This window comes from Atractosteus spatula (genome assembly GCF_055471065.1).
Source record: "Atractosteus spatula isolate fAtrSpa1 chromosome 16 unlocalized genomic scaffold, fAtrSpa1.hap1 SUPER_16_unloc_1, whole genome shotgun sequence".
NCBI classification, from domain to species: Eukaryota; Metazoa; Chordata; class Actinopteri; order Semionotiformes; family Lepisosteidae; genus Atractosteus; species Atractosteus spatula.
The window spans coordinates 2,370,612-2,383,660 of NW_028296631.1; the positions used below are offsets into that span (position 1 = coordinate 2,370,612).

At 48.1% G+C, this 13,049-nt stretch overlaps 1 non-coding gene across 1 annotated transcript; it reads right to left on the reverse strand.

Annotated features, from left to right (window-relative positions):
- Positions 1–10,964: 10,964 nt before the first annotated feature.
- trnag-gcc (transfer RNA glycine (anticodon GCC)) lies at positions 10,965–11,035 on the reverse strand. The gene has a single exon. It is a non-coding gene; the product is annotated as a tRNA-Gly (tRNA).
- Positions 11,036–13,049: the final 2,014 nt, after the last annotated feature.

A 13,049-nucleotide genomic window follows, 5' to 3' on the forward strand; every position in this document is an offset into this window, starting at 1 on the left:
GCTTAGGCGCACTTATTTTGCAGGGCGGAATGAAGAGGGTTGCGAAGAGAACGTGAATTTCAAAGGTTTATTCATTGCTAATCTGCATCCCTCAATCAGGAAAATGATTGTGATGCACACTGATGCAAAAGCGATGAAAATGGCTGACATTAGAAGGTTGGCTCAAAAAGCCTGGGGAGCTGAAGTCTCTGCTTCCTCAGAGCGAAAACCTGCTAAAACGGCCGTGTTCGCCACTAAAGCCAGCAGGGTTGACGACTCGCCTCAGCTCGAGGGAGCTGAGGTTCCTGAGCCCGCTAAGCCCCGGCGCAAAATAGGCAGGCAGGACCGCACTAAGCGTCAGAGCCGCCGTGAGCGCTACGGGGAAGGCAAGGGCACAGGCAGAGCCTATCAGAAGGCTGGACGAAGGGAGTCGACTGCAACCCGCCTGGCCAGGCTTGAACAAGCCCTGCTTGAGAGATCAGGACAGGGTAAACCTTCCGCACTGAATGCCGGAAGCGTGAATGAGCTTAGTGGGACCACGCCCCTTCTCACTGGAGGAGGCGGGGATCCATCCCAAACCCCTCCCTCAGTCTATCTGATTGGGTGGGAGGGTTCCTGCCTGGAAGAAGGCTGTGACTCTGAGTTGGGCGCTGACCCCGCCCCTGAAGTCAAAGAAAAGGCAGGCTTCCAACAATTCTTAGGGAATCTCAGCCAGAAAGGCAAAGCAAGGCGTATTTATATCAAGGTTTCTCTTGAAAACGTCTTAGATAGAGAAGCACTGGTTGACACTGGGGCTGAAATTAGTTTGATGTCAGCCGATCTACTCAGCGAGCTCAAACGAGTAGCGAAAGGAAAAGGCATCAGACTTAAGGTAGAACCGTGTAAGATAGATATTTCCAGCTATACCCAGGATCATGCCAGGATCACACACCGAGTGTGGGTGGCACTTAGGTTCGGGCCAATGAACGTGGTGCATCCTGTTTACATCTCTAGGTTTAAAACAGAGCCACTACTCATTGGCCAAGACCTGCTTGACAGGCTGGAGCCTCTGGTGGACTGCCAGCGTGGAAAATTGTGGGCTCAGGTCAAGCACCCTAAGCCTGTCGTACAGCAAAAAGGGGGGTTCAGTGGTTATGCTGTGATCACACAGTGCCCACTGAACACCATAGCTGAGTTGGAGGATTCTCCTGGTTCCTCTGGACGAGAAATAAATGTCTCTTCTTGCTTTCCAAAACTACAGGGAAGTCCTGCCCAGGCCAGCACTCCCACGGTCTCCCAACTACAGGAGCAGTGCTCCGAGCAGCTGCTTGACCCGCCAGGTAAAGCACACCCCTTTTTCATCCCTGAAGAAGAGTGGATCTCCCTGTCCGGTAATGAATGGGAGTCCTTTCTGTGCGCCCTGGTACCTCAGGGGGACAAGGACTACCACCCCATGGTGGTGGGAGGGGTCCAGGTGGCAGAAGTGCAGGTTGATGATGTAATTCTCAGCCTCAGCTCTGAGAAGTCCATAATCAGTGAAGGTCTGTTCGAGGACCTGTCGCGAAGCCGTCAGGTGACCCTGGTGACGCAATCACAGGGTCTGTGGTGGGCACCCCCACCTCATAGGTCCATTTGGAGCAAAGGAAGCTGTGCAGCTTCCATCTCCATCGGAAAAAGGAAGTTTGCTCACTACTTCCAGGTAGCACCTCAGCTGACCCATTCGGTCTGTATTGGTGCAGACCTGTTGGTTCGACTGGGCGCCCAGCTGGACACAGTAAACAGTGTGCTGTGGACACGGGTGAACCCAGATGCCCACTCTCTAAGCGGCGACCCCGAGAACATTCGGTCAGGTCAGACGATTCCTCAGGCCTGCCAGGTAGTAAACGAATCGGACCTGATCGTTCTTGCGTCAACAGCAGGGTTTCCGGTACGCCTTGTCCTAAAGAAGGGACAGAGGATGGATGCTGGCCGAGATCAGGCATGTGTTGACCCAGCTCTCCCGTGCAGGGGCCAAACTGTCTCTGGCTAAGGGACAGTGGTGTAGGACCCAAGTGGAGTACGTGGGACTATTGGTTGGAGCCTAAGGCATACAGCCACAGTCCAGCAGAGTCCAAGCTATCCAGAATATGAAGTCGCCCACTAACATGTCTGAACTGCGCAGCTTTCTGGGAGTATGTAATTATTCCCGGCAGTTCATTGAGGATTACGCTGAAATAGCAAGGCCCCTCCACAAGCTGCTGCAGAAAGACGTGCCCTTTGAGTGGGGACCTTCCTCAGAACAGGCTGTGATGGAGCTGAAGCGCAGACTCGGTAGTGCGCCGTGCTTGGCCTACCCTGACAAAAATAAGGTCTTCTACCTTGAAGCAGGGTTCTCAGAGCACTGCCTTGGGGCTGCTCTGAGTCAGGAATATGACCAAGAGCGAAGGGTGGTGGCGTATGCCAGTCGAGCCCTGAACCCAGTGGAGCAAAAGTTCTTGGACTGCGAGAAGGCCCTGTTGTCTACGGTCTGGTCGGTAGAACACTTCCGTAGTTATGTAGGGGGACAAAAGATCATCATCGAAACCTGCCACCAACCTGTGACATTCCTGCATAGCCAGAGACTGAAAGCGGGCAGGGTGTCAAATAGCAGGATTGTGGCATGGATGATGGCCCTACAAGGCTATGAGATAGAGGTACGTTATGCACAGAGCAAGAAAATGTACCTGGGACAGGGCCTGGCTTTGGGCCAAGTGTGTCACGGCTGTGACACTGACATGGAAGCTCCAGAAACAATTCCCGCTGCTGAGCTACCGAACAATCACCGGTACTACGATGAAAACGTGGGCCAGGGCTTACCCATGGCCTATGTTGACGGTTGCTCTTTTCGCCACAAACAGCAGGTGCTAGCAGGGGTAGGAGTAGTCTGGCAAGACAATACTCCCTGTGGGCCGACCCGCTATAAGCTAGGACCAAAGACTAGTCAGTATGCGGAAGTAGCTGGGGTGCTGATCACCCTCCAGCAGGCCCTGACAAATGGCCTTAAACAATTTGTCATCTGTAGTGACTCGAACTACGCCCGACATAGCTTCGTGTCCCATCTTCCGTATTGGAAGGGTAACGGCATGAAAAATGCCCGGGGCAAGGAAGTAAAGAACAAAGAGTTGTTCCTGGCCAGTGACAAGCTCACGACCGAGGCTGGAATGATGGTTTACTGGAGGAAGGTGAAGGGACACTCCCAGGTGAAGAGACCCGACAAAGACGGGAATGATGAGGCCGACCGGCTGGCTAAATCTGGCGCCTTAGAGGGTGAACCCTGGCAGTTCCAGCAGGAATGGCTACCCCCAGAAACCGTGGCTGAGGTCAAGGCGGTCACCCGAAGCAGGGCTAGACAGGATGTCGGAGCTGACCCTCAATCTGTAGTGCTTGGGTCACAGGGTTTTAACACCGATCTTGCGGAAATGCAGAAACAGGACCCAGCTATTGGGCTAATGTATCAGCATATCGCTGACCCAGTGCGTCAACCTCTTTCGGAGCAGGTGCTGAGCCAGTCTCCAGAGCTGAAGGAGCTGGCAGAGGTGAAAGACAACCTAAAAATTATAAAGGGGTTGTTGGTTTGTGTACCAGTTGCACAAGGTGTCCCAAAGTGGGTAGTTCCCCGCTGCCATCGGGGGGTCATGATCCAACACGCTCATGACGAGCCCTGTGGGGGTCACCGGGGAATCAAGGCCACGTACGACACTATCCAGCAGGTGGCATTCTGGCCTCACATGGGCCAAGACATCGCCGCGTATGTAAAGGGGTGTCTGACGTGTAGCCAGTTCCAACCATCACGGCCCTTGCACCGTGCACCACTCCAGAAAAAGGGCATGACATTCCCCTGGTCCAATCTACAAATGGACTGGGTGGGGCCGCTGGTGAGGTCATCCAGAGGGAACAAATATTTCCTCACGGTTACGTGTGCATTCACAAAATGGATTGAGTGCCTCCCAGCACCCAACGACACGGCAGAGACAACTGCAGTGCTGTTGGTGAACCATGTGTTCAGTCGATGGGGACTCCCCCTGACCGTGGACTCGGATCGGGGAACCCATTTCACAGCTACAGTAATGGCAACCCTGTGGAATATGCTTGGGGTCAAGGCCCAGTTGCATATCTCCTACCACCCTCAATCCTCGGGCCAGGCAGAAAGGGCAAACCGAACGGTGGTTAGTATGCTCAAAAAGTTTGTCTCCACCAGCAGTAGGGACTGGGACATTAAGCTGCCCCTGGTTCTGATGGCCATCCGAGCCACGCCCCATTGCTCTACGGGGGTCCCACCTTTTGAGATGATGACAGGTCGGAAGATGACTCTTCCCCTACACTGTCTTTATGGGGTGGAGGACCTGAGCACGACGGGGGCTGCTACGGCCCATCAGTATGTGTCAGCAAGCACATCTGCAGGCAACCTTTGCTTTTGCCCAGAACAATCTGGGAAGGAGTGCAGAGGGTAGGAAAGCATACTATGACCGAAAGGCAGTTAACCAGGAACTCCAAGTAGGAGACAAGGTCCTGTACTTCCAATTTGCCAAACCCACAGGGGTGGCCCGGAAATTCTTACCCAGTTGGACAGGACCCCACGAGATTGTCGATAAGGTATCACCGGTAGCTTATCGAATTCGGATTGAAAAAGGAAGGCAATCTCTGGTCTATAAGTGGGTGCATCGCAACCACCTCCGGTTGTATCGCCCACCTCAAATGGCGCCGGAGGACACAGAATAGGGTTAAAAGTCTAAACCCGATCAAGAGGGGGGTGCCCCTTTGTAGCTGCAGGTAGTTAGGTACTGTAGTGTAGGTCCTCCTAGGAAAATATATTCAAAATTATAGTGGAACTGTACCATGTGCCTCATCTGTGTTCCAGAATGGGAATCCTAAAACTGCCACGGCTGGTCCTGACAGTGCTGTGGATCGCTTCGACACAGCCCCTTGAAGTTGTGGAACCCGGTCCTCCTACCGGCATAGTCCTGCAGGACGCTCCCGGATTGTTGTTAACAAATTGCAGAACATATACTCAGCGAGTGTATGTGCGGCTGGACCCAAGTGATGTGTTTCGGAAGCACATCAACATGAACAGTAGGGTGTCCCATCATGGCAGGCAGTGGGCTAAGGATGCTGTATGGCATGCCCAGCTAGACACTATACACATGCTCCGCCAGCTGAGGAAGGCAACAGTCAGCCAGGAGGAGATGACAGGCCTCAGCCGCCCCAAAAGGTTCTTGGGGGGTCTGATTGCTGCGGCCTCCGCCGTGGGCTCGCTATTTTCAGCTGGTCTGTTTGCTGCTTACACTGTCACCCTGACCACCCTGAGAAGGCAGGTGTCTGGGTTACTTAAGGAAATGCCAGAAATTCAGGACAGGCTGTATCAACAGCAGCAGCGGCTGGAAAGCCTAGGGAAAACCTTACAGGGCACAATATTAGCAGTAAACCTTCATGCAGCAGTGTTAAATAACACCCTCCACACCGTGGGCAGGATTGTCGACGTGTTACAGTGGGATTATGCTTACGTGCAACAGGTCAGGATGCTGATGCAGGATTTGCTTAGGGAGCTTAGTGCCACCATAACTAGCTTAGCCATGGGACAGATTCCAACTTACTTGGTTCCACTGTCCTTAGTAGAAGAAGTACTTAGGACAACCACTTCTGAGATGGTGCAGCCATTACAGGTACATTTTGCATACAGTCTAGGCAGTGCCATTCCTATACATGTCAACCCTGAAGCCAAGGAAATAGGTTTCCTGTTGAACCTTCCCATCGTGAGTGGCAAGGATATCTATAGACTCAAGTCTATATCGAACGTTGGCTTCTGGAGGGGGGACATGCATGTGAAGTTGACCACCCCACCGCTCGTAGCTTACCAGGAGGATGATCCAAATTTGTATCTTGTTCCAAACCTGGAACTGTGTATATCAACCAAGGATATCCACTGGGTATGCCCAAGTAAGCCATTCCTTAGGGACACAACTCAGAGGTTGTGTGGTATCAGAAAGGGGGCTGCCACTGAAAAGTGTAAAGCCACAGTGACGAGCAAAAGTGAGGTTAACGAACCCCAGGTTGAGCAGGTGGGAAAGAAATGGCTGGTCAGCACACCACAGTTAACGGTTACAATAACATATGACAGGCATGATACAGCTACCGAAGTGCAGCTACCCAACCAAACAGTTTTTCTACAAGTTCCTGAAGGAGCGATAGTGCATCTCAACGATTTAGCACTGTATCACCTGGAGTCAGAACTATACGAAACGGAACTCGAGATTGTGGACGCTTTCAGAGGACACGGCATTGACTTGGATGAGAGAATCCAAGAGACAGTAAGTCTTGAGGGTGTACAGGTAGTCGAATTTGTTCTTAACGACACAAACTTAAAAACTACACTGGTAGGTCCCAAGCACAGTCGTTGTGGATCCTCTGGGGCGCTAGGAACAATAAACGTGGTCATCTTGACACTGCTGCTGGGTAGCTGGATCATGGCTGGGGTAATGTGTTGGATGCTGTTCTCTTGTATCAAAGCCTTGCGGGGTAGTTTGAATGAGACAAAGGGAGCAATGGTTTATCACCGAAATCAGGTAACCACTCCCAAACGTCTGCCTGCTGCAGAGCTATCCGATACTGATAGTGAACTGCCGGAAGTTTAAGGTCTAGAGCTAATGATGATGCCCAATGCCTCATTCCTAGGTACCTTATAACTGAGAGCAGGTATACGCAACGTTCTTTCCAACACTATTTCCTGTACAAATTCTCGAGAGGTAATGTGAATATTGGGTGGTAGAATCCACCGTGGTACAACAAACATCACTTAACTCTGTTTTTGTTTTGAAGGCAACAACGCCTCAGGACCTCGTGACCTTCAAAAAGGGGGGATATGTAGCGGCAATGCTTGTTAATAAGACAGAATTAAGCGTTGGTATGCTCCTAAAGGAGGCCCCATCTCACCCTCCATCTCTGTGGTGCAGCCACAGAGAAAGAATTCATGCAAGCTGATTTAAGATGTTTTTCTTTTGATAAGAAGCAAGCTCCCAGACGGGGATGCAATTAGCTAAGCCTGGCTATAATGATCAATGGTCATCCACTGGCGCCTATCTGTCTAGGGAGTGCCGAATGGACATCTGGACTGCATTTCTAAGTGTCAAGAGTAAGTGACTTATATCTCACCTTGACCAACCAATCAGGGACTGGCAGGGCGTGGTAATACCACGTGGGTCTCCAATGCCCGCCAAACTCTCAACCAATCAGCACACATCTGGGTCTTGATCAAAAAGGGAGCGCAAGCTCAGTTCTGGGCTCTCCTTGGCCATTTTCGCGCATCCTCAGAGACAATCACGTGACAACTGCTGTTGTCTGCAAAAGGACTTGGACTTTGTTCTAAGCGCGAGGCCGAGGATCCCGTACGTATTCAGAATTCTACCAACGTGAATGCTCCGCTTGATCAACGGCAGCCTACAGTTGGACCCTCGTCGACAACCTGAATAGCTTATTCAGAAGCAGCGCTGGACCGGGAACGAACCAGCTTCTTCCCAGGCAAAAGAGTGACTTGTGAGGACTCGCGGTCACACTCTGTGCATAGAGACTTTCTACTAGCCAGCCGGACTGCTGGTAGATCCCCTCGGAGCAACGACTGCCCTGCGCGCCGCAGTCAGATTCCTCCGGCCTTCCTACTCCGAGCTGCACCTCGACTGGTTGGCCGGTAGCCAGAGGACGCCGACACAACGCCCATTGGACAACCGCTGCAACAGAGCCTGTCAGCTGGTTTGGTGTTCGTGCCGGGAAATTCCAAATCCAAACACAGTGGATAAGTAAACCCCATGTTCTACATTGCGTCTCGAGAATTTAATTGTACCTCAACACAAGTTGTTATCAATTTAATTCATGAGTAATGTATTTACTTCCGAGTTTAGAGTAACAGTGGGTAATAACACTGATTAGCGATTTGGTAACCGAACGATATATATTGACATATATTCTCTGTTGTGTATCTCTTTGTGTTTGCATCTCTTCGAGATTATATACCTTGTATATTGATAACCCTCACAGTAAGGTCTGCCGCTCGTATCCAGGCAGACTAGTATATGTTTGGTGCACAGTTTATATTAATAAATGTATCTCGTGTATTGAACCCGTGTGTGTGCGTTGTTAGTTGTTCTGACGATTGATTTTCTAAAAGCCCCAATGAACAACCTCGTGATTACTGCTACAATTGATAATTGTCTCAGTAAACCCATCAAACCACTACACTATCAAGACCAGCCATACACAGTACAGTTTATGTACATACAGTAATGTTTATGTTCCTAAATTAATATCGTTTATGACCTTCAGATGCGTTATGCTCCTCTTCTTTTTATGCTCAGCTACTAAAATTTCCCTTTAGTGGTAAAATTCCATATAAATATTCAAAACTAAGCGGATTGAAATGTGCACAGTAAAGACATTAGATGATGAAATCTTTTCACTACCAACCAATGCACCACGAGTGCCCCTGTCGGTCATTTTGGCCAGCCAATCACTTACCGCGGTGCCCTACGGTGCCCTGCGGGTTGGTTACTGTACCACGGGTTTTTACCGCTCAGTTTGAATGGCTGCATCTGTAGGTTGTCTCTCGCAGTGTTCAGGAATTGCATTCCGAAACTGAGTCAGATCAAAAGTTGTAAGAAAAGCACCTATGGTGTCGGTTCTAACAGCTTTATTGATTCGATGTTAAAGGCCGGAAATGGGGCACAAGACACGTGACCGCAAAAAGCGTCGCCATCTGCTTCCAGCTGCAAAATGCCGTTTACGGACGCTGAAGCATTTGAACTTGAACTTTATTGCCATATGTAACCGGTACTGGTACAATGGAATTCTTACTTACAGAAGGTCTCTCGATTGTAAAACAAGTGTAAAAAACAAGACAAAGTGCAAACAGTGCATCAAGACAATGTACAAACAAACAATAGACAATGTGCAAGTAAACATGTAGACATTTCTTTCCAAGGCAGCGGGTACAAGCGATCTCGCGTTTTAAAACCACCAGGAAAAGCAAAAAGGCACTTTTCCTTGCTTGCGCCAGCACACAACGACGTGAGGAGGACACCGTAGTCAGCAGGATTCGAACTTGCGCGGGGAGACCCCAATGGATTTCTAGTCCGTTGCCTTAACCACTCGGCCACGACTACAGCGAGCGCTGCCATTGCTGCGTTCTTGCAACAATCTCACATGGATCGCGAGGCGCCGGCGGAAACCTTTTTCAAAGTCGTTCTCCATTAAAAAAAAAACCTTTCCAAAATACAAGCCTTGCAGACAGACACACCTCAGAGGACTTAAGGGTTGCTTCATGTGGGAATGATAAAGTCTCCCCGTCCGGACAGGAAAATGGCACTTTGTTAGACACAAAAAAACAATCAACAACAGACAAATGTCTACAAGCATTTTAGAAGCCGCTCTTGAAATAGCTCTTACATTCGTGTTAGACGCAGGAATCGCCTTTTTATTGACGCTCTTACGAACGCCATGGAAAGCAAAACAAAGCAAAGCAGAGCAGAACAAATCGAACAAAATAAAACCCTCACGTCCTGCACTTGAATATAATGCCATTACGTTCCGAAGCGGTATTGGACGTCATCCTAGCACTGCAACCCGGGGCGTACGGTATATGGGAACGAGCACACGTCACGAATTGTCTCTAATCACTCTCTGCACTGTAAGGCGCCTTGAAGCGTGCACCCTCAGCATTCATCTTTGCGCATCTGTGAAAGGTAAACTCTTGAGCAAACTCTGAACCAGACACTCAAACTCCAGCTAGCATTAGGGGTAGCATTCCCACGCTACTTGAACACTTTGTTTACGCTCAGTGCTGGATTTTGGGAACTTTAGGACGAGTGGGACTTTTCTTCTATCTGTCAATTCGTTTTGTTTTGGAGACTCTTGGCTGTCTGTGTTGTATAGTGCAGCTTAAATAAAACGTTTTCGAAAACTGTGCCGGCTCAAAAGTTGTAAGAAATCCTCTCCAGCTCTTTTAAGTCTCTTCAGTTTTGTCATTTAAAGTGAAACTAGATGTATAACTGGAGCCTCACTTATGCAAATGGTGAGGCTCCAGTTCGACATCTAGTTTTACTTTATATGACAGAAGTACGTCAGACTGCGCCGGACTGGGGGATCACTTCCGGTTATTTTTACCATCTTAAACATTTGAAATCCTCCCCTAGGCAATTGTGACACTTCATCTTGGCTCCACCTAGGACACTCTTCAATCTTCCATCACTTCTCTCTTCTCCCGCAACACTCTCGTCTGTCGGTAGTATGTGGCGTCTTTGCATTACCACCAATCTCACCACAGCAAGAAAGCAACAGGTTTTGGCAAGAGAGGAGGAGACTGCCTGGCCCGAACAGGGATCGAACCAGCGACTTTGGCGTTACTAGCACCACGCTCAAACCAACTGAGCTAACAGGCCTTGTTCCCACTGTCCTCTCTGTGCTGCAAAAAATGGAATTCAGGGAAGTTTCTTTTGTCCTTCTTTGAATAGAAAGCCCTGCAATTCAGTGTACGGGCTTTCTCGTGCTGTTTAATGGTTCTTCAAAAATTCAAATTCAAATCCTACACTGGCCTGAAGTGCCCCCCCCATTTCACAGCATTTTTCAGCTGATTTCAAATGTACCTAAAGGAGAAGCATTATTGAAGACCATCAATTACCAAGAGCTTTTGTCAAAGGTTTTGGTGGTCACTTTTAATGACCACAGAGAGCTATGACCTCGGTTTTACATCTCATCCAAAACACAGCGCCTTTTTACCACACAGCGTCTCCGTCACTATACTGGGGCATTGGGACCCGCACAGACCTCAGGGTGAGCGTCCCACCGCTGGCTCCATTAACACCGCTTCCAGCTGTAAGCTTTGCTTTTCCCTGTAGGTCACCCTCATGCGGTTACTGACCTGGCTCACAGCTTCTAAGCTTCAGTGGGTTTTCAGTTGCGAGTTGAAAGGGGATGCAAATGATGGAGCCGCTCGCTGCAAAAGCCACTGCATTGGCCAGGAATCGAACCCGGGCCTCCCGCGTGGCAGGCGAGAATTCTACCACTGAACCACCAATGCACGCTGCCAGGGTCTACAAAAAAGACGCTTTTTTACCACTCTGTGCTGGATGTTGGGTCCCAAGGGAACTTCTGGACGAGTGAGAATTTTCTGCTATCAAAATTTGGTTTCGGAGACTTTTGGCAGCCTACAGATGCAGCCATTCAAAATGCGCGGGCGATACCGCATTATTTTGCGGTACGCTGTACGCAGTCTACCGCAAGCTACCGGTAAATACCGCGAGTTACCGTAAATTCTCCTATAATACGACAAGCAAAATAATAGTATCCGGAATTTCCGCAAGGTGGAGCTAATAAAGCTCAACCTCTCATGTTTGAGCTGTGGCCATCAAAGTCTTTAACGAAGATATTACTAATAGTATTAATAATGAATGACCTTGGACAAGCTGTAAGTGTAAACTCAAAGTATTGCCCTGGTCAACATTCTTTTTTTCATTGACCGTCTTTGTAAAAGTAACACCACAGCATTTCGCAATCACGCATTTGTTTCCAATCATGCAAAGTACAGTAATTTTTGAGAATCGATTCACCATGCCTTTCACATGCTCATAAAAGAGATTGATTTAGGAACATAAACATATTACCGTATGAAAACTGTACTGTATACAGTATGTATATGTATATTTAATGTCTTAACTGTGCCCGTTTAAGTATTGAATATTCATATCTGATTTTACCACTGAAGGGAAATCTTAGTAGCTGAGCATAAAAAGAATAGGAGCATACTGCAACGCGTGTGAAGGCCATAAACGATATTAATTTTGGAACATAAACATAGAGTATATGGCTGGTCTCGGTACTTTAAAGAAAACATACACGAAACATGGTTTCATTATGACCAGAATCGGTCTTGAGATATTTTTAACTTGATTTACAGTATTTGAGAGGTATGTCTTAACACCGATACTACAGTGCTTAAGTACTGCTCACGTATATGTTTCTAGGTTTATATTATGCATTTCATACGGTCAAATTACTTTTGAGCAACTAATAAGAAGCGCGAAACGGTATGCGTTTTAGTTTCGTTTTGTGCTGGGACCCGTGGATTGATTAGAGATATCAAGTACATACAAGTCATTTTTTAAATGTTGTAGTTCGTCTTGAAAAAATGTTACGAGTACATCATCTATCAACAATTACACAGGTTCTGTTTCCATATTGCGGATTTTGGTTACGTAATATTATTTTCTAGATTTCACGTTGTGAATATATGATTTGGGCAAACAGAGCCGCAAAGAAGTACATTATGGGTTGTTGTTGTTTTTTTTGCAGTTTTATCTAGAACAAGCGATGCTTAAACCTTTGTCTGATTCTTGTGAAACTATCCACACGACAGTTACAGTACCTAGGAGTTGACTTCAGTGATGTCACTGATGGGATGTTTCTAAAAATCCATCCTCTGTAAAACGTCTTCTCTAGTTGTCCTGCATATGTATTCGCTAATGAAGCTGTGTGTTCTGAGCCTGGATCTCTACATTTCTGTATGAACCAGCTTAGAGGGCTAAAGACAGCTTGTGTTTAAATTGAGTGTAAGGCAATTTATGCTTCTAAAGTCATGGTCAGCATTTATTATTGTACTGTGCTGTAAACTTGTTCTGTGCCTAGTCACATTATTTTATAGCGTTTTTATAGTGTTATCAAATCCGGTGGCGCTGTGTGTTAGTTTCCTGACTCCCATGTCACATGGTCTGTGATTGAAACCTGTGAAACCGGTTTAATTCGTCACAGCCAGCACTCCGGCAGAGAGGGGGTTGTGCTCGTAAAGTAGAAGCAGGCGAGATTTCCAGCGAAAGACACCTCCCCCCCACCCTCATACGTTTCGCATTGTAATTACACATTCTAATTGTATTACACATTGTACACATGCTTAAAAGAGAAGAGAGAAAACGCAAGCCTTCTTCAGGTGTGAGGGTCTTCTGCTCAGAATGAAACGCTAAAATGTAATGTAGGCTCTGAATGGGTTCAATTATGATTTGGGCTTGATTAAGGTCGCTGCCTTTCATCTAAAACCCTAC